The sequence below is a fragment of the Hyperoodon ampullatus genome (genome assembly GCF_949752795.1).
Source record: "Hyperoodon ampullatus genome assembly, chromosome: 15".
Classification (NCBI taxonomy): Eukaryota; Metazoa; Chordata; class Mammalia; order Artiodactyla; family Ziphiidae; genus Hyperoodon; species Hyperoodon ampullatus.
In genome coordinates this window covers 36,284,053-36,305,309 of record NC_136928.1, presented here as the reverse complement: position 1 = coordinate 36,305,309, position 21,257 = coordinate 36,284,053, and the positions used below count along the sequence as shown (strand labels likewise).

General features: G+C 35.6%; 1 protein-coding gene across 10 annotated transcripts in view; it reads left to right on the top strand.

The window, feature by feature from the left end:
• EHBP1 (EH domain binding protein 1) overlaps positions 1-21,257 on the top strand; it is a gene marked incomplete at its 5' end in the record, with an annotated part of 340,841 nt that overhangs the window by 70,066 nt on the left and 249,518 nt on the right. The gene's annotated exons all lie outside the window — the stretch shown is intronic.

Here is a 21,257-nt window from a genome sequence, read left to right as displayed (position 1 = left end):
CTTATAAAGATTAAATAGTGATTTGTAACTTTTAGAATTTTTTAAATGAAATGATAGCCGGTAGCAGAATTATTTGTAAATATTTTTGTTAAAAATATAGACGTAAAAATACTCCTCAATGCTGAATTATGTATATGCTCTATGTATTCTGTTGGGGGCTTGAGGGAAGGATCATGTCTTATTCATCTTTTTATCTATTTAGCATCTGATATGGTGCTTCTCACATAACAAATGCTCATTGAAACATTTGTTGAATGAAACTATGAATCATCTTAGAAATCTTTAAAAAAAAAGTATATGCTTGGGCTTCCCTGGTGGCGCAGTCGTTGAGAGCCCGCCTGCTGATGCAGGGGACATGGGTTTGTGCCCCGGTCTGGGAAGATCCCACATGCCGCGGAGCGGCTGGGCCTGTGAGCCATGGCCGCTGAGGCTGTGCGTCCGGAGCCTGTGCTCCGCAATGGGAGAGGTCACAACAGTGAGAGGCCCGCATACCGCAAAAAAAAAAAAAAAAAAAAAAAAAAAAGTATATGCTTTAACTCTTTGGGTTGAGGGATTCTAGAGTGGTACTTTAATAATCATCTTCAGTTAGTTTACATATTGTGGAGTCCCAGGTGACTTGCAGGCATATAGTAGTTGTTTAATAAATGTTTATTGAATGGAGATTAGGGAAGACAGGCCATGAAAATACAGTGAGAAAGAATGTGGATTCTGGAGTTTGATAGACCTGATTGCAAGCCCTAGCTCTTCCATTTATAGGCTCTGTGATTGTGGTAAGTTTCTTAACTTCTCAGCAATCAATTTACAGGTTTGTGAGGATTAAATAATTTCAATGAATATTAGCTTTTATCATTGTCATCGACATCATTACCATGATTGTTATTAAAGTTCTAAAGTATATTTGTAACAGTTTTATAACATGCTTTATAACAGCATACTCTTCCTTTCTGTGCCTGACTTTGTTTTATATCTCAGTGGTGAAAGGAATCTTATACTTTTTCCAGCAGTAGCTGGGCCATTTTTAGACATGAAGATCTGGGAAGCTTGGGAAGGAGATCAGGTCCAAACACAGTGGAAGAGTTCTGATGGCTGGATATCAAGCCAATGTCATTGTGTTATGGTTCACACATGTTAACAGTTCTGGATTTTCTATAGTAATAGGTTTGAACACTATACTTGGAATAGCATTGAGGTTTTAAAAACAAACTTACACTTCTTGAAATTGGTTACAGCCTTAAAAATCTAGCTTTCATTAAGTTAAGAGCTTCTCCCCAATGGATGGTTTTACGGTTTTCAATACCCGTGGCTCTATTATACATCTTTGTTAATTTGATGTACTAAAGAATTAGCCAGTTAATTTGGGGTTGTAATTAATGGTAGAAGTATGTAAACACTAACTTTATATTTTTTTAGAAAGGTGTTCTTATTACACCTCTAATTAATCTTAGGATAGAGGCACAGCAGTTCTAAATTTCTGAGGAATAGGTTATAAGCTGTTACTGAAAGGTACAAGTTAGAAAAAAAAAGCTATATGATATAGATCAGGTTTGGATGCAAAAGGCATTCAAATCTATAGGATTTTAGGAAAAATATTTTTAAGTTCTGTGTTATATATTTTATAAAAATATTTTAAAGGTCTATAGAGAAATACTAAAATTAAAACAGTGAGATTTAAATGGATCATGAGATAAAGAGGTATATTTTGGATTATACTTTCCATATTGGGGTATGTGTTTCTCAAGTCGAAGAGTACATTTATATCCTTTTTATGAAAAATATATTTAAGCCCAGCAGCTTATTTTGCTCATTTGCCTATTTATTACTCAAGTGATTGAAGTTGCTAGAAATCTGACTGTTAGGTAAGGGAGTGGCCATAGGAGGAAAATGGAAAATAAAATACATTAGCGTTTCTTCTTTCCAAGTGTTTATTATTAAATTAGATTCACAAAAATTAATAAAAATAATATAGATGACTTTTAACTATTATTCATATTGTTTATAAAACTTCATAAAACCAACATTTTAATTGAACTGTTACTAGAGGTTAAATTTTACTCTGTCATCAGAAGATTTTGGAGACCTTACTCTGAGTTACATTGTGGAGAGAACACTGCACTTGTGGAGATTTCCAGCCATCATTATGCGTTTTAATAGCTGAAAGATTTTCTACCTTCTTGTCATTCTGCCTCCTCATATTCTTATTTGAAAAAAATGCATTTTCCTTTCTCCCATATCATAGTATAGAGAAGACTTGAGCTTTTGATTGGTCAGAATTGAGTATAAATCCTGATGTGCCTTCAAAGCTGGTGACCTTGAGATTATTTTCTAGGACTTAATTTCTTCATCTGTAAAATGAAAGGTTTCTACTAAATGATCTCAGAGGGATTTTCTAGGTCCATGACTTTGTTTCAGTCAATAGGAATATTTTTATAAACTTTTTTGAAAATTATCTTTTTGTAGATCAAATTTTTGATTTTCAAGTTCATGGAGAATGAAATATTTAAAAGAGTTATCTGGCATGTCATTTTGGGATCAATTAATAACTCCCTAATTTATATCTTTCTTTAAACAATCAATATTGGCATATATATTTTCTGTATATTTTTATTTCTGGAATGGATTATGAGTATTACTGCAAGTTTCCTATTCTGAACTTTTTTAGCACAACCGTTCTTTCCCCCTACTCCTTGTTGCTGTAATAGTTATTTCCTATGCCAGGATTAGGGGGAAAAAAAAACAAAGAATGAAAGAAAGAAAATTGAATTGTGGTTTAAACTCACTTTTCATGTAAACATACTTTTCACGTATTAGCCTTTGTAGTAGAAACCTAACTTCTCAGCCATGGGTATTAAAAAAACAAAAAACAAAACCCGCCATCTTTAAAGAGATGGTCAGAACTTAAGGGAATCTATGTATTGAAGACCTAATTTGAAGAGAAGTAAAATTAATCAGAATGTGAGAGGAACACAATTAATTCCTTAGCTATTAATAATAGTGACAGCAATAATGATGATGATTGCTAGGAACCTAATGCAAGAAAATAACAAATAGTTTATTAGATGAGTTTCTTATGATTTTTTTATTGTTGACTTTTGCCTGTTTTTACAGCAGGTTTTTTTGTTTTTGTTTTTGAAGAGGCATTTATGGGATTTGACCTATTTTAATAGCATAATGTTTATTTTTTAAAAGAGGTAAGTATTAAATGCATCCATTATTTACTTACATTGTATAAAGTTACCAGACTTAGGAACTGTGGTGAAATTGTTTTACTCTTATTAATGCATGGGAAAGAGCATGAATGCACATGTTGTGACTAAACCATTTAAAATACATTAACTTAAAGGAGAACACACTAATTTACATACTTTAAATTAGGACAACTATCATAAATTGTGAACTGTTTAATGTGAAAGGATGAGTTTATATAATTAACCCTAAAACAAAACAAAAGTGGTGTATTCTCACATGGAAGATAGACTAGAATTGGGCATGTCGCCCTCTTTAGTTTTCAGGAGGAACTTAATTTCTTTCTGCTGGGACCAACTTCTATATGGTGAGAGAAAAATGAATTTTGAGAATATTTTTTTTCTTTACCTATCCAGGTGTGTTAACTCTTTTTCTTCTTCTGGAAAACCTAGGTCAGTTTTCTGAGGTGCTAAAAGGACTCTTGCTTGGCAAAGTAATAGGGGAAGTGTTCTATTCCACTTATATTTGTAGCCACCACAATTTTTTTACATAGTACCTTTTGCGTACTAGGTACTCAATTATTATATGTTGTTGAAGGAGTGAGTTAATGAATGATTATAGTCAAACTCAGTATCCTGTAAGGTTTATTCTTTTTAAGACGGGAATTAGCATTCATCAACTATATTGAAGAAAAATTCAAAAAGTAGACTCTAGTGGCAGTGAGATACTATGTGAGGGATCCATACGTCATTACAGTAGAGGTTCTCCTGATCAGTCTCTAGTTAATTTACATGGATTACCTCATACTTTCCATTCTGTCTGTAAAACGTCCTGGTTTTAATCCCACATGTGTCAACATGGTTAGTAGGCTACTCTCTGACACACTTCTGCACACTTCTCTCACAGGTGAGTTGTAAGTTGAGTTTGACCCCTTACAAGGCCTCGTGTAATGCTGTTGACCCGTTATTGTAATTATATAATTTAATTAGATGTTTCCTAGGCCAGTGAAATATCAGTTTGAAGCATTATTTCATGAAAACCGTTAAAATGCTTTATAAAGAGTTGATAGAAGTGAGTTGTTAAAAGCTGCTGTCAAATCTGGTGTGGAAATACAACTGTAAAAAATTGGGAAAATTTATGAAAATCTGAATGGATTTTGCATTCAGATTATTTTTCTTTTGTCCTTATATATTGATTTCATTTAAAAGTGATTGAAGTACACTAATGATACGTTATGGCTGTTGATTATGAGAAAATTGGCAGTCAACGAAATTATACTCAAAGAAGAGGCCATGAAAACTGGTGAATGAAACACATTAATATGTATTAAACAAAATTAAAATGTTTGTGTATCAGTATTTATAATTCTTCCCTTTAATTGACCAATTCTCTGTGACATTCAGATGATTTAAGAGGGATTCTACTATGAATGTATACTAAGCCATTCTCATGGGATCTCTCTATATACTCATCTATAGGATTAAAGAACTGTTCTTAGAAATTTTCTTTTAAACCTAAATTCAATATAAGTAGACATTACATTTTTCAGGTAGTAGCAGTTCACTTTGCTTGACATCATCATATTCGTTCATTCATTCAGTAGCAGTTAATTCACTGAGTATGTATTTTGTGCTGGGCACTCTTCTAGTTACTGGAAATAGAGTGATATATAAAGCACATTAAAAATCTCTTCCTCATGGAGTTTACATTTGTGTGTGTGAGAGAGAGAGAGACAGAAAATAAAAATTAATGTATGGGAAATATATACTATGTTAGATAATATAAATATATAATATATGTTAAATACATGTTAAATATATAAGTGCTAAAGAGAAAAAACAAGGAAGGGGGATAGGGATTCCACTGTTACGGTTACATAGATATAATGAGCTTTATTATTTCTTGTAAGGTCTCCAAAAGAGAATTCAGGCATACTTTTCAAATTAATTTGAAAGATATTTTAATAAGAATTTATTAAACCAATATTACAAGGTTCTAGAAAGTTTAACCTTGCAATGCTATATAAACCTTTTCCTAGGTTACAGCTCCCCTCAGTGGTGGATGACGAAATTGACTCTTGTCTAGAGAAACAGTTCTATTCCTGTAGCAATAACATGTTATAATATTGTGCTCTGCTTTACATTTTAATACATGCTTTCTGTATGTATGTTTCCACATTACATACAGAAGACCTAGTGAATTTCAAAGGACTGTCTTTTTCTCTTTTAAAGTCTGGGTTTTGTTTGAAAGTCTCTTGGTAAATTGTTGTGACACTGAGAAGACATGCTCCAAAGAGCATTCAAAAATGGAATTTTGATATCTTTATTTTCTTTGCACTTTGTTATAACCCCACAATCAGTGAAATTTAGAGTTTTTGTTTAATATAAAATATCCCAATAAAATGCAGAAGTCTCCAAAATATATTACCCTAACAAATTTATTGGATACTTACTATATATCAGGTACTGTGTGGAATGCTATATACACATTATCTCATTTACTCACTATGATAATAGAAATTATCATACTAGGTGAAGTAAGTCAGAGAGAGACAAATATCATATGATATCACTTATATGTGGAATCTAAAAAATAATATAAATGAACGTTTTTACAAAACAGAAACAGACTCACAAACACTGAAAAAAAACATCAGTTACCAAAGGGGAAAGGGTAGGAGAGGGATAAATTAGGAGTTTGGGATTAGCAGATACAAACTACTATATATAAAACAGATAAACAACAAAGTCCTACTGTATAGCATAGGGAACTATATTCAGTATCTTATAGTTTATAGTAATAAACTGTACTGGAAAAGAATATGAAAAAGGATATATATATAGATATATGCATATCTATATATATCTGAATCACTTTGCTGTACACCAGAAACTAACACAACATTGTAAATTAACTATACTTCAATGTAAAAAAAATAAGAAAAAAAATGTAGAAGGAGTAATAAACCTCTATGTACCCATCTCCAAGCTTCAATAATCTTCAATACTTTGGTAAACTTATTTCATCCCCACTTTTATTTCATTCCCACTGTTTTTAAACCAGATTATTTAAAGTTAATCTTAGATATTGTATCATTTCTTCTGTAAATAACGAAGGCCACTTTTGAACACCATCAGTTTGGGAACTTGTTAAAAGTTATTGGCATGTTAGAAAAGGTGATCAATCTACAAAGGGTTTTTTTGTTTTGTTTTTTAAATTTTTTGTAAACTTAATTTCCTTGTAGATCATCTTTCTGACCTGGTAGACCTAAGGTTCAAAATTAACTATTTTGTTCCTTGAGAAGTGATATTATGTGTTCTTGTTTTCATATAGAAGATATTTAAGTTAATATTAGAAGCAACAAGGCTTTTCCCCCAGCCCCCTTAGAATTAAACTCCTGCATTTAGAATAGGAAGCTCATAGTTCAGACAGCCTTTCCTGATCTTTTAAGTATCCTGTCAACTTTCTGTTACATATGATTATGTGAATGGTGACTGTCTGTGTAAATTAGGTAGGGTATTCTAGATATAGCTAGTAGTTAAATGAAGCTTTGTGAGCCAGCTCAATCTCATTGTGGTTAAATTTCAGAGAAAGTCCATACATATACACTTCTTTTTTCCTCCTTCATTTTCCTTATATTAAATATTTAGTGTGTTGTTCCAGTTCAGAAATATCTCAGATTGCGTTTCTGAAGGAAAATTCCATCTCCTTTATTCTGAAGTGACCCTTTGGCTTTAAAGAAAGTAATGGAGATGCTTTTGTTGCACTTAAAGAAAGGTATGCCCAAGAATGATCATATATGCCTTGAGCCTGACAGAATTCTCAAAATCCTAAAATTCTTGTGTAACTACCTATTTGCTTAAATACTTATTTAGTTTGCCCTTTTCATCTTGCCTGTCATTTTTTTGTTAATTGTCAATTTTATTAGATTATATGAATTAGAAGAAAGCAAGTTACCATCTTCAAATCCTACACTCTAAAATTCCTGACACAGGAAGGGACCTTACATGGATTAACATCTAAAGTCCACTGTAAGGTATTTATCTATGTGTAATGCAAGAAACCCTGTATTAAAGTAGTAAATAAACTACTGCATGTTAAACAGTTTATTTCATGTAGTAGTTTACTTTGTAAAATGTCCTAGCTAACAAATTTAAGTTTTATTTAGCAGCAACAAAGCACTATTCTCATACTATTATGTGTATCTTACATGTGTATGCTATTGGGTAGTCTTTTTGGTTAGATTTTCTGATTTTTGTCCCAGTTCATCATCTTTATTAATGTTAATCATACCTTACAGATGAAGCAAGTAGAACAATATAAAACTTCAGCAGATTAAAGTCTTGGTATTCATATTTGCTTATTCATTCACTAACTTGATTAAATGGATACCATGTCGTAGATATTTGCTAGTTATTGAGAGTATAATATTGAAAAAGATATGGCTCCTGACTCCAAGTATCCTACAGTCTGAGAGGGAAATAAACAGGCAACCACTACAATAAAAGTATAGGGTGTTAAATGTGCACATATAAAGAGTACCTAACCCAGTCTTGGTGGGTAAGGGGAAGCTTTCTATTGAAAGTGATGTATAAGTTGAAACCTAAAAGATAAAGTTATTTTTTTAATTGAAGTATAGTTAATTTACAATATTATATTAATTTCAGGTGTACAGCATAACAATTCAGTATTTTTACAGATCATGCTCCATTAAAAGTTATTACATGAGGGGGACCTTCAAGATGGTGGAAGAGTAAGACATGGAGATCACTTTCCTCCCCACAAATACATCAAAAGTACATCTACATGTGGAACAACTCCTACAGAACACCTACTGAATGCTGGCAGAAGACCTCAGACTTCCCAAAATGCAAGAAACCCCTCACACACCTGGGTAGGGCAAAAGAAAAAAGAAAAAACAGACAAAAGAATAGGGACGGGACCTGCACCTCGAGGAGGGAGCTGTGAAGGAGGAAAGGTTTCCACACTCTAGGAGGCCCCTTCACTGGCAGAGATGGGGGTGGGGGTGGGGGGGAAGCTTCAGAGCCATGGAGGAGAGTGCAGCAACAGGGGTGAAGAGGGCAAAGCGGAGAGATTCCCACACAGAGGATCAGTGCCAACCAGCACTCACCAGCCTGAGAGGCTTGTCTGCTCACCCGCCGGGGTGGGAGGAGGCTGGGAGCTGAGGCTCGGGCTTCGGAGGTCAGATCCCAGAGAGAGTACTGGGGTTGGCAGCGTGAACACAGCCTGAAGGGGGCTAGTGCACCACAGCTAGCTGGAGGGAGTCCGGAGAAAAGTCTGGACCTGCCTAAGAGGGAAGAGAACATTGTTTAGGGGTGTGCGAGGAGAGGGGATTCCTTCCCTGTCTGCCCACAGAAGGCAGAGCACTGCCTAAACGAGCTCCAGAGACGGGCACGAGCCATGGCTATCAGCTCGGATACCAGAGACAGGCATGAAATGCTAACGCTGCTGCTGCAGCCACGAAGAATCCTGTGTGCAAGCACAGGTCGCTATCCACACGTCTCATCCCCCCAACCCTGACCCCTGGGAGCCTGTGCAGCCCGCCACTGCCAGGGTCCCGTGATCCAGGGAGAACTTCCATGGGAGAATACACGGTGCACCTCAGGCTGTTGCAACGTCACACTGTCCTCTGCCACCGCAGGCTCACCCCACATTCCAATTATAACTACCATACCCCTCCCTCCTCCTGGCATGAGTGACCCACAGCCCCCTAATCAACCGCTGCTTTAATCCCATCCTGTCTGGGCGGGAACAGAAGCCTGAAGGCAACCTACACGCGGAGGTGGGGCCAAAACCAAAGCCGAACCCAGGAGCTTACAAACAAAGAAGAGAAAGGTAAATTTCTCTGTGCAGCCTCAGGAGCAGTGGATTAAATGCCCACAATCAATTTGAGGTACCCTGCACCTGTGGAATACCTGAGTAGACAACAAATCAATGCAAAATTGAGGCAGTGGACTTTGGGAGCAACTGTAGGCTTGGGGTTTCCTGTGTGTGACTGACTTTCTGATTTTTATGTTTGTCTTAGTATAGTTTTTAGCACTTGTTATTGTTGGATTTGTATATTGGTTTGGTTGCTCTCTTTTTTTGTAACTTTTCATTTTTTTATTTTAATAATTTTTTATTTAATAATTAAAAAAATTTTAATTTTAATTATTTTAATTAATTAATTTTTATTTTTTTACTTTTTTCTTTTTTTCTCCCTTTTCTTCTGAGCCATGTGACTGACATTGTCTTGGTGCTCCTGCCTGGTGTCAGGCCTGAGCCTCTGAGGTGGGAGAGCCAAGTTCAGGACATTGGTCCACCAGAGACCTCCCGGCCCCACATAATACCAAATGGTGAAAGCTTACCCACAGATCTCCATCTCAATGCTAAGACCCAGCTCCACTCAACGACCAGCAAGCAACAGTGCTGGACACCCTATGCCAAACAACTAGCAAGACAGGAACACAACCCCACCCATTAGCAGAGAGGCTGCCTAAAATCATAATAAGTTCACAGACACCCCAAAACACACCACCGGACATGGTCCTGACCACCAGAAGGACAAGATCCACCCTCATCCACCAAAACACAGGCACCAGTCCCCCCACCAGGAAGCCTACACAACCCCCCGAACCAACCACTGGGAGCAGACACCAAAAACAACAGGAACTACAAACCTGCAGCCAGCGAAACGGGGACCCCAAACACAGTACATTAAGCAAAATGAGAAGACAGAGAAATACACAGCAGATGAAGGAGCAAGGTAAAAACCCACCAAACAAAAACCCACTAAACAAATGAAGGGGAAATAGGCAGTCCACCTGAAAAAGAATTCAGAGTAATGATAGTAAAGATGATCCAAAATCTTGGAAATAAAATGGAGAAAATACAGACGTTTAACAAGGACCTAAAAGAACTAAAGAGCAAACAAACAATGATGAATAACACAATAAATGAAATTAAAAATTCTCTGGAAGGAATCAATAGCAGAATAACTGAGGCAGAAGAATGGATAACTGACCTGGAAGATAAAATAGTGGAAATAACTACCACAGAGCAGAATAAAAAAGAATGAAAAGAATTGAGGACAGTCTCAGAGATGTCAGGGACACATTAAACGCACCAACATTCGAATTATAGGGGTCCCAGAAGAAGAAGAGAAAAAGAAAGGGACTGAGAAAATATTTGAAGAGATTATAGTTAAAAATTTCCCTTAACATGGGAAAGGAAATAGTCAATGAAGTCCAGGAAGCACAGAGAGTCCCATACAGGATAAATCCAAGGAGAAACACGTCAAGACATATTAATCAAACTGTCAAAAATTAAATACAAAGAAAAAATATTAAAAGCAGCAAGGGAAAAGCAACAAATAACATACAAGGGATTCCCCATAAGGTTAACTGATCTTTCAGCAGAAACTCTGCAAGCCAGAAGGGAGTGGCAGGACATATTTAAAGTGATGAAAGGGAAAAACCTACAAACAAGATTACTCTACCCAGCAAGGATCTCATTCAGGTTTGACTGGAGAAATTAAAACCTTTACAGACAAGCAAAAGTTAAGAGAATTCAGCACCACCAAACCAGCTTTACAACAAATGCTAAAGGAATTTCTCTAGGCAGGAAACACAAGAGAAGGAAAACACCTACATAAACAAACTCAAAACAATTGAGAAAATGGTAATAGGAACACACATATCGATAATTACCTTAAATGTAAATGGATGAAATGCTCCAGCAAAAAGACATAGACTGGCTGACTGGATACAAAAATAAGACCCATATATATGCTGTCTAAAAGAGACCGACTTCAGACCTAGGGACACATACAGACTGAAAGTAAGGGGATGGAAAAAGATATTCCATGCAAATGGAAATCAAAAGAAAGCTGGAGGAACAATTCTCATATCAGACAAAATAGACTTTAAAATAAAGACTATTACAAGAGACAAAGAAAGACACTACATAATGATCAAGGGATCGATCCAAGAAGATATAACAATTGTAAATATTTATGCACCCAACATAGGCACACCTCAATACTTAAGGCAAATACTAACGGCCATAAAAGGGGAAATCGACAGTAACACAATCATAGTAGGGGACTTTAACACCCCACTTTCACCAATGGACAGATCATCCAAAATGAAAATAAATAAGGAAACACAAGCTTTAAATGACACATTAAACAAGATGAACTAATTGATATTTATAGGATATTCCATCCAAAAACAACAGAATACATTTTCTTCTCAAGTACTCATGGAATATTCTCCAGGATAGATCATATCTTAGGTCACAAATCAAGCCTTGGTAAATTTAAGAAAATCGAAATCGTATCAAATATCTTTTCCGGTGACAATGCTATGTGACTAGATGTCAATTACAGGGGAAAAAAATGTAAAAAATACAAACACATGAAAGCTAAGCAATACGCTACTAAATAGCCAAGAGAGCAATGAAGAAATCAAAGAGGAAATCAAAAAATACCTAGAAACAATTGAAAATGAAGACACGACGACATAAAACCTATGGGTTGCAGCAAAAGCAGTTCTAAGAAGGAAGTTTATAGCAATACAGTCCTACCTCAAGAAACAAGAAACATCTCAAATAAAGACCCTAACCTTACGCCTAAAGCAGTTAGAGAAAGAAGAACAAAAAAACCCCAAACTTAGCAGAAGGAAGGAAATCATAAAGATCAGATCAGAAATAAATGAAAAAGAAATGAAGGAAACGATAGCAAAGATCAATAAAACTAAAAGCTAGTTCTTTGGAAAGATAAACAAAATTGATAAGCCACTAGCCAAACTCATCAAGAAGGGAGAAGACTCAAATCAACAGAATTAGAAATGAAAAAGGAGAAATAACAACTGACACTGCAGGAATACAAAGAATCGTGAGAGATTATGACAAGTAACTATTTGCCAATAAAATGGACAACCTGGAAGAAATGGACAAATTCTTAGAAAAGCACAACCTTCCAAGACTGAACCAGGAAGAAATAAAAAATATAAACAGACCAATCACAAGCACTGAAGTTGAAACTGTGATCAGAAATCTTCAAACAAAATCCCAGGACCAGATGGCTTCACAGGCAAATTCTGTCAAACATTTAGAGAAGAGCTAACACCTATCCTGCTCAAACTCTTCCAAAATATAGCAGAGGGAGGAACACGCCCAAACTCATTCTAGGAGGCCACCATCACCCTGATACCAAAACCAGACAAGATGTCACAAAAAAAGAAAACTACAGGCCAATATCACTGATGAACATAGATGCAAAAATCCTCAACAAAATACTAGCAAACAGAATCCAACAACACACTAAAAGGATCATACACCATGATCAAGTGGGGTTTATCCCAGGAATGCAAGGATTCTTCAATATATGCAAATCAATCAACGTGATATACCATATTAACAAACAGAAGGATAAAAACCATATGATAATCTCAGTAGATGCAGGAAAAGCTTTTGACAAAATTCAACACCCACTTATGATAAAAACTCACCAGAAAATAGACACAGAGGGAACTTACCTCAACTTAATAAAGGCCGTATATCACAAACCCACAGCCAACATTGTTCTCACTGGTGAAAAACTGAAACCATTTCCTCTAAAATCAGGAGCAAGACAAGGATGCCCACTCTCACCACTATTATTGAACATAGTTTTGGAAGTTTTAGCCACAGCAATCAGAGAAGAAGAAGAAATGAAAGGAATCCAAATCAGAAAAAAAGAAGTAAAGCTGTCACTGTTTGCGGATGCCATGAGACTATACATACAGAATCCTAAAGATGCTACTAGAAAACTACTAGAGCTAATCAATGAATTTGGTAAAGTAGCAGGATACAAAATTAATGTACAGAAGTCTCTTGCATTCCTATACACTAATGATGAAAAATCTGAAGGAGAAATTAAGGAAACACTTCTATTTACCATTGTAACAAAAAGAATAAAATACTTAGGAATAAACCTACCTAGGGAGACAAAAGGCCTGTATGCAGAAAAGTATAAGACACTGATGAAAGAAATTAAAGATGATACAAACAGATGGAGAGATATACTATGTTCTTGGACTGGAAGAATCAGCATTGTGAAAATGACTATACTACCCAAAGCAATCTACAGATTCAGTGCAGTCCCTATCAAACTATCAATGGCATTTTTCACAGAACTAGAACAAAAAAATTCACAATTTGTATGGAAACACAAAAGACCCCGAATAGCCAAAGCAATCTTGAGAAAGAAAAATGGAGCTGGAGGAATCAGGCTCCCAGACTTCAGACTATACTACAAAGCTACAGTAATCAAGACAGTATGGTACTGGCACAAAAACAGAAATATAGATCAATGGAACAGGATAGAAAGCCCAGAGATAAACCAAAGCGCATATGGTCACCTTATTTTTGATAAAGGAGGCAAGGGTATACAATGGAGAGACCTAAGTATAAGGCCAGACACTATCAAACTCTTAGAGGAAAACATAGGCAGAACACTCTATGACATAAATCACAGCAAGATCCTTTTTGACCCACTTCCTAGAGAAATGGAAATAAAAACAAAAATAAACAAGAGGGACCTAATGAAACTTAAAAACTTTTGCACAACAAAGGAAACCATAAACAAGACAAAAAGACAACCCTCAGAATGGGAGAAAATATTTGCAAATGAAGCAACTGACAAAGGATTAATCTCCAAAATATACAAGCAGCTCATGCAGCTCAATATCAAAAAAACAAACAACCCAATCCAAAAATGGGCAGAAGATCTGAATAGACATTTCTCCATAGAAGATATACAGATGGCCAACAAACACATGAAAGGATGCTCAACATCAGTAATCATTAGAGAAATGTAAATCAAAACTACAGTGAGGTTCACCTCACACCTGTTAGAATGGCCATAAACAAAAAATCTACAAACAATAAATGCTGGAGAGGGTGTGGAGAAAAGGGAACCCTCCTGTACTGTTGGTGGGAACGTAAATTGATACAACCATTATGGAGAACAGTATGGAGGTTCCTTAAAAAACTAAAAATAGAACTACCATATGAGCCAGAATTCCCACTACTGGGCATATACCCTGAGGAAACCATAATTCAAAAAGAGCCATGTACCACAATGTTCATTGCAGCACTATTTACAATAGCCAGGACATGGAAGCAACTTAAGTGTCCATTGGCAGATGAATGGATAAGGAAGGTGTGGCACATATATACAGTGGGATATTACTCAGCCATAAGAAGAAACGAAATTGAGTTATTTGTAGTGAGGTGGATGGACCTAGAGTCTGTCATACAGAGTAAAGTAAGTCAGAAAGCGAAAAACAAATACCGTATGCTAACACATATATTTGGAATCTTAAAAAAAAAATGGTTCTGACGAGCCTAGGGACAGGACATGAATAAAGACGCAGACGTAGAGAATGGACTTGAGGACACAGGGAGGGGGAAGGGTTAACTGGAATGAAGTGAGAGAGTGGCATTGACATATATACACTACCAAATGTAAAATAGATAGCTAGTGGGAAGCAGCTGCATCGCACGGGGAGGATAGCTCCGCGCTTTGTGACCACCTAGAGGGATGGGTTGCGGAGGGTGGGAGGGAGACGCAGGAGGGAGGGGATATGGGGATATATGTATACATATAGCTGATTCACTTTGTTATACAGCAGAAACTAATACAGCATTGTAAAGCAATTATACTCCAATAAAGATGTTAAAAAAGAAAAAGGTTTTTACACGATAAGGCTATAGTTCCCTGTGCTTATATCCTTGTTGCTTATCTATTTTATACATAGTAGTTTGTATCCTTTAATCCCATACCCCTAATTTGCCCCTTCCCTTTCCCTTTCCCCAGTGGTAACGGCTCTTGTTTTCTATATCTGTCAGCCTGTTTGTTTTGCATATACATTCATTTGTATTTTTTTAAAAGATAAAATTTTTACAGTCCTTTTTTTGTAATCTCAAAATCCAAAATCTCTACTGCCTAAAGACTTTTTTAAAGTGTTTATTATTTTTTGGAAATTTGGTTCAAACTCATTTGGTGGCAAAACCTGTCCTGAAGTGAGGCTATTTGTAGTATTTATTCCACTTAGTGTGAAAATTCATTTTGCTGCACATATATTAATATGTTTGATTATGGGGTGCTGCCTCAGACCTCACTGGGAATGTGCTATTATCTGGGCACTGTAGTGTAGGCATACACACTGTACTGCCTTCCTAAAATCCAAATAAGAGATTTTAGATAAGAAATTAAGTACTTCTGATAGTCAGCTGCAGGGATTTTGGAGAGTGCTTTCGGTGGCTGGATTAACTTGAGCAGAGGCAAGAGATATCATGGTTAGTTTGTGAACAGCATATAGTTCAACAGATTACTTTCTTGAGTATTTCATTTTAAAAAGAGTGGTTGATTTTTCTAGGGTTGTAGTAATTTACAACTATTATATGATAATTAAGAAACTAAAAAATTCACTGTATAGTTGTGGTGAATCTACAGATTTACATGCTTCACATTGTGGGTAATAGTGGTAAAGGAAGGAACTGTTGATGTTGTTAGTTTAAGCCAATATTTGCTGCCTTAAATCATCCATGCATATACCTGGGCCCTAACTTGGGCCTACTGAAGTAGAATTCTGATGCAGAAGGGAGGTGGCTTTAGGAACATTGGGGTCACCTGCTTATGTACTTTTTCAGCAAATTAAAAATTTGGAAAATGGAGTGGGGTGGATGAGTGTATAAGACAGTACTTTATACATTGTGAAATGTATTCCATTATGAAAATAATTTTGTGCCCTCATACTTAGCCCTCATACTTAGATCAATTAAACAGATGTTATATTAAACAGATGTTATACTTCACTGGAATTTATTACAGTTTTCTTTCTAAAGTTACTTAGCTAGGCCAATGTGTTACATTCATTTTAAGATCTTGCTTTACCTGCCTCTTAAAATAAAATTAAACTATATCAACTGATCAATTAATAACTTTATAAATCATAAATAATATTTGAAAAGTTTTATTAAAGAATAGAGGAAGTTATCAAATTAAATACCTCATTTAATCCTTACGAAACCTCTCTAAAGTGGACATTATTATAATTTATTTATCTCAGTGAGGTTAAGTGACCAGCCCCAAAGCACACAGAAAACCACTTAGCCGGGTCTCAAACTCAAGTCTTCAGACTCTGAAGCCCATGCATTTTACCATTTATTTACTCATTCACTCATCAAACATTTACTGTCCTAGGCACTGGGTTTAGAGCTTAGCTGTACTAATAAAGTACTACAGAGGATGCACGAGAACATCTCTACTCAGACACTACAATCTGGTTTGAGAGATACACACATGAAACAAGAATAGTGATATGTGTTATGTTTAATGTATAGTGATAGTTGAAAAGTATAACAGAAATTAGAGATAGATGGGTTAATATGGACTGAAATTATCAAGAAAGTTTTAGGAGCGGCTTTTCAAACTTACCTGTGTTTATCCCTAGAGATATGTGGCAGTTTCTATCTTTCTATATTGTTAACTTTTCTTCTCTAATATGTACTTAAAGGTATTGTTTTTAATGAAATATTCACAGGATCATTTTAGAAAGAGGCAAAAGTAATATGAATTTTAAAGATGAAACATGAATCAAAGAAATGTCACGTTTTGATTGAGCTGCTTTTGGTTATACTTCCCAGGTCCTCAGAGGTATGCATTCTGCTCCTTTACTGTTAAGGGTAATTGAGAGGAAAAGTTGGGGAAGCATTAGAGAGTGGGAAAAGCAAGGCCAAAGGCTCAAGGGCTCAGTTAGACCTGGATTTGAATCATACTTATTAGCAGTGTAAATTTGGACTTTATACTTATCTATCCTTTCAGAACCTCTGTTTTCTCATCTGTAAAACTGAGATATCTTACAAAATGATAGTTGAGATTAAAGATATTAAAGACATAAAAAGAATCTTGCATAATGCTTGGTATATAGTAAGAATTCAATACATGCTAATAATAAATGGCAGAGAGACTTTACAAATGAGCAGAAAATAATAAACTTTTTTTATTATTAGGAATAATAATAAAAGGAATACTTGGGGGACAAGGGAATTAATTAATTGATTAGGTTAAAAAACAGGTGTGGAAACTCATGAATACCAGGTTTGGAATTGATAATGCTTGACCAAAGAACACGTCTTTAAAAGCAGAAGGTTTCAAACAGGATGTATATTGAAATATGGAGTCACTTACCCTACTATCTGGATCTGTGAAATCATCTTTCCCTCAGTAGACAGGCAGTAGCCTGCACTGGTGATAGATGCCATAGCCAGCTTTCTGTCATACACATTGAAGGCTCTTAACCATGAATCTTGGGACCCTTAGGGGTTCTTACACGGATGGACTTCAGAAGATTGAGATTTCTTTAAAATGTAGTAAGAGTTTGTGTATGAAGTTCCTTAAAAAACAAACAAACAGCAACCAGATTTTCAATGAAATCTTTGCCCAGAACAATTTAAGTACTACTGGGTGTTTTCACAATTTTTGAAAAATAGGTGAGTGACGTGATTCAATCAAGAAAACCTTTCTCATGTGGATAACCCATTTTATTACTATGTAACTTTAGATAGTAGTTACCCTTTTGTCTTATTTTCTTTAATCTATTATGCTTTTTGTAGACAGTGAATGGAAGGCACTAGCTTATAGCCCCAAATAACATTTTTGAGTAATATTTAAAAGTTTAGGGCTTCCCTGGTGGCACAGTGGTTGAGAGTCCGCCTGCCGATGCAGGGGACATGGGTTCGTGCCCCGGTCCGGGAAGATCCCACATGCCGCGGAGTGGCTAGGCCCGTGAGCCATGGCCGCTGAGCCTGTGCGTCCGGAGCCTGTGCTCCGCAATGGGAGAGGCCACAACAGTGAGAGGCCCGCATACCGCAAAAAAAAAAAAAAAAAAAAAGTTTAAATTTGTTAGAGGTTTAAATTAATGTGTGCATTTCATCAAGAAGCCTTAAAACTTAAGGAAGTAGAACAGAACATAATATTTTTTTGCATTGTAATAGACGTTTCCATTTAAAGTTGATACTGGAATAGAAAGTATTTTAGTGGATGATTACTGTATCTCCAACAACTATCTGTCCGTGGAGATGAGTATAAGTTGACTAAAAGGTGACTTCTGGGAGTTAAGAAAAATACCACAGCCTTGCACATTCTAGTTTCTATAAACTAAAAAATTGTCTGAACTTTATACCAAATGAATTTGATGGCATATAATTTTTGTAGTTATTATTGGGTCACAGTAGTATACTGCAGTCTGTCTTCTAAATTGCTAGAGCCATTTAGTTTATTCTTCTTACTTCCTGCTAGCTACCTTCAAATGCCTTTCACATAGATGAGTAAGAGAGAAAGACAACCAGAGAGTTGCTTTCAATTCTGTTTTTTTGCCAGCTGGAGGGAGGAAGCTGATAAGACAGTCAGCTATCAAAACAAACGCCTAATACTACACCAGAGATATTTAAAACCAGCAGTATATTTGAGCAATTTTTTACATGTTTATTCATAGAAATTCAGCAGTAAAAGATACTGCCACATACAAGATGTTATGAATCTGCATGAGGCCTTTTTTCCCCTGATGAAAGACATTAGAACAGAGACTTGGTAATTATTTTACAGTAGGAGTCTAATGACACTGGAGACTTTTAATAGAAAAGTATTTGTTTTAAGATTTTTCAGTTTGTTGCTTTCACTTTTCTCTCTTTTCTGTTCTCTCAGTAATATGTAAATAAAGCTTCCTTTGTCTTATAATGGAATGGATTTTTGGCATTCTAGTTTTTCTGCCACATCAGCCACCTTAAAAGACTTAGTTAATATGTTGAAAGCGCCTACATAAATTTTTGCTTAAAGACAACCACGAAGTGAATTACAAATAACAGACTCTTAAACATCTAAGTTAAATTATTTCTTTGTATAGAATTGGAACTTTGCGTTATGTAATTGGACATAGGTGCATTTGTACTGACAGAAGAGCAAGTGGAATATTTTCATGAATTATATTCTGTTAAAATGGAATTGCTGACATTATAAGAGAGATACATAACTGATTAGAGAAACAAAATTTACCTGTGTACTTCAGCTCCGTTGTGGAAAGTTACCAGTTTGAGCATACAAAACTGTATGCTAGTACTTTAATACCCCTAAGCTCTCCAGAAAATAAGATTTTCACAATTCTCTGTGAATATTATCCTACCCATTTTTTTTGTCTTTTAATACCTGATTTCCCTCTAAAAAATTTTTTGTGATACTATTTTCTTTATACTATAGTTACTAATGTTTTATATCATGAATTTAATGACTCATTTTTCTGTAGCATGTGTCTGTGGTCTTACATAAATTGGGTATAATGGTTGATTTTTATCAGCATTGTGTCAACTAGCAACTATTGAAATACAGTGTCTTATAATAACAATCTTATGCTCAATGACATGATAAAACATTGTTCTGATTAATATGCTACTTTAGTTTAAAATAATTCAATGCTTAAAGAATATTCTTCTTTGCCTTAAGACAGACTTGTTTTTAAATAAAAATTATTTTGGAGAAGCTCTGAGCAATACACAGAAGCTTTGTTAACTCCTCTTCTTGTCTTTCCTTTGAAATTTGGTTGACAGTAGTTGATATTTCATTACTAAGAAACGGAGGTAATGAGAAGATATTTCTTAAGTTATATAAGAACATCAGAATCAAGGGTAGAAACTCCTCATCTCCTGAATCTTGTGGGGCCTAGCTATATTACCATGTTATTGAGATCATAAGGACGACAGCAATGAAGATATTTATAGTTTATCATCTTTCCAAGTTGCTTTTTGCAAACTTTAAACAAAAGAGCTACTTACATATAGTATATCCTCAGACAGTTTGTAGCTAGAGGAGGAGCAGTTTGTTATTATTTCCCTGAATACCTTTTTTTCCTGGAGTTATTTACCTTTCAGATCCTGGCAGTCTGAATTGTCTTGTGGCATTTGTTGATTATTTCAACCAAATCATTAGAATAAACTAGACTTGTCAGAACACTTGAGACTATGTTGAAAGGAAAGTTATGTGTTGAATATGTTAAATGTTTGTTGAATGGCTTAATAGGAGAACAATTCTCTCTTTATGCCTCTGTGTGTATGTGTGTATGTATATATACATACATATATACACACACACACACACACAACACATATATATGTATGTAACTTAAATATAAGCACTGCTTGCTAAGAAGCACAGAACTGTCCTTAGGGGGTGGGGGATGGGAGTGGTGAGTTAGGGAGAGGTACTCCGTTGCCACTTTCTTTAGGCAGAATTTCTTGATATAACTTTCTTCTTGCTTTTCCTTTCATTTCCTGTTTTTTTTTTTTTTTTTTGCCGTACGCGGGCCTCTCACTGTTGAGGCCTCTCCCGTTGTGGAGCACAGGCTCCAGACGTGCAGGCTCAGCGCCATGGCTCACAGGCCTAGCCGCTCTGCGGCATGTGGGATCTTCCCGGACCGGGGCACGAACCCGTGTCCCCTGCATCGGCAGGCGGACTCTCAATCACTGCGCCACCAGGGAAGCCCTCATTTCCTGTTTTTGTCCTGAATTAATGGCTCTGATTTTATAAAACCTGAATTATTGCATTCTTTTGAAAATGGAGTCAATTTGGAAATAAATCAATCAGTAAAATAAATTTGAAGAATTTCTCGTTTCTCATTAAGCTTAAGAAGTTTAGGAAAGTGGTCAGATGGCATGCAATAGGTATAAAACTTAATTAGATCACTAAAAATCATAGGATTTATTTACATTATCTGAATATATATTAAACTTCTTTAACCAAAGCAATCAACAATATATGCCTTCCAAGCTCTTTTACTATAGATATTTTCCAAAATTATTTTTCTACTGGCCTTTTTTTTTGCTTTTCAAACTGTATACAGCACAGTGACCATAGTTAACAATACTGTGTTGTGTATTTGACAGTTGCTAAGACCTTAAAAGTTCTCATCACAAGAAAAAGAAATTGTAAGTGTGTGGTGATGGATGTTTAAACTTACTGTGGTAATCATTTGTAA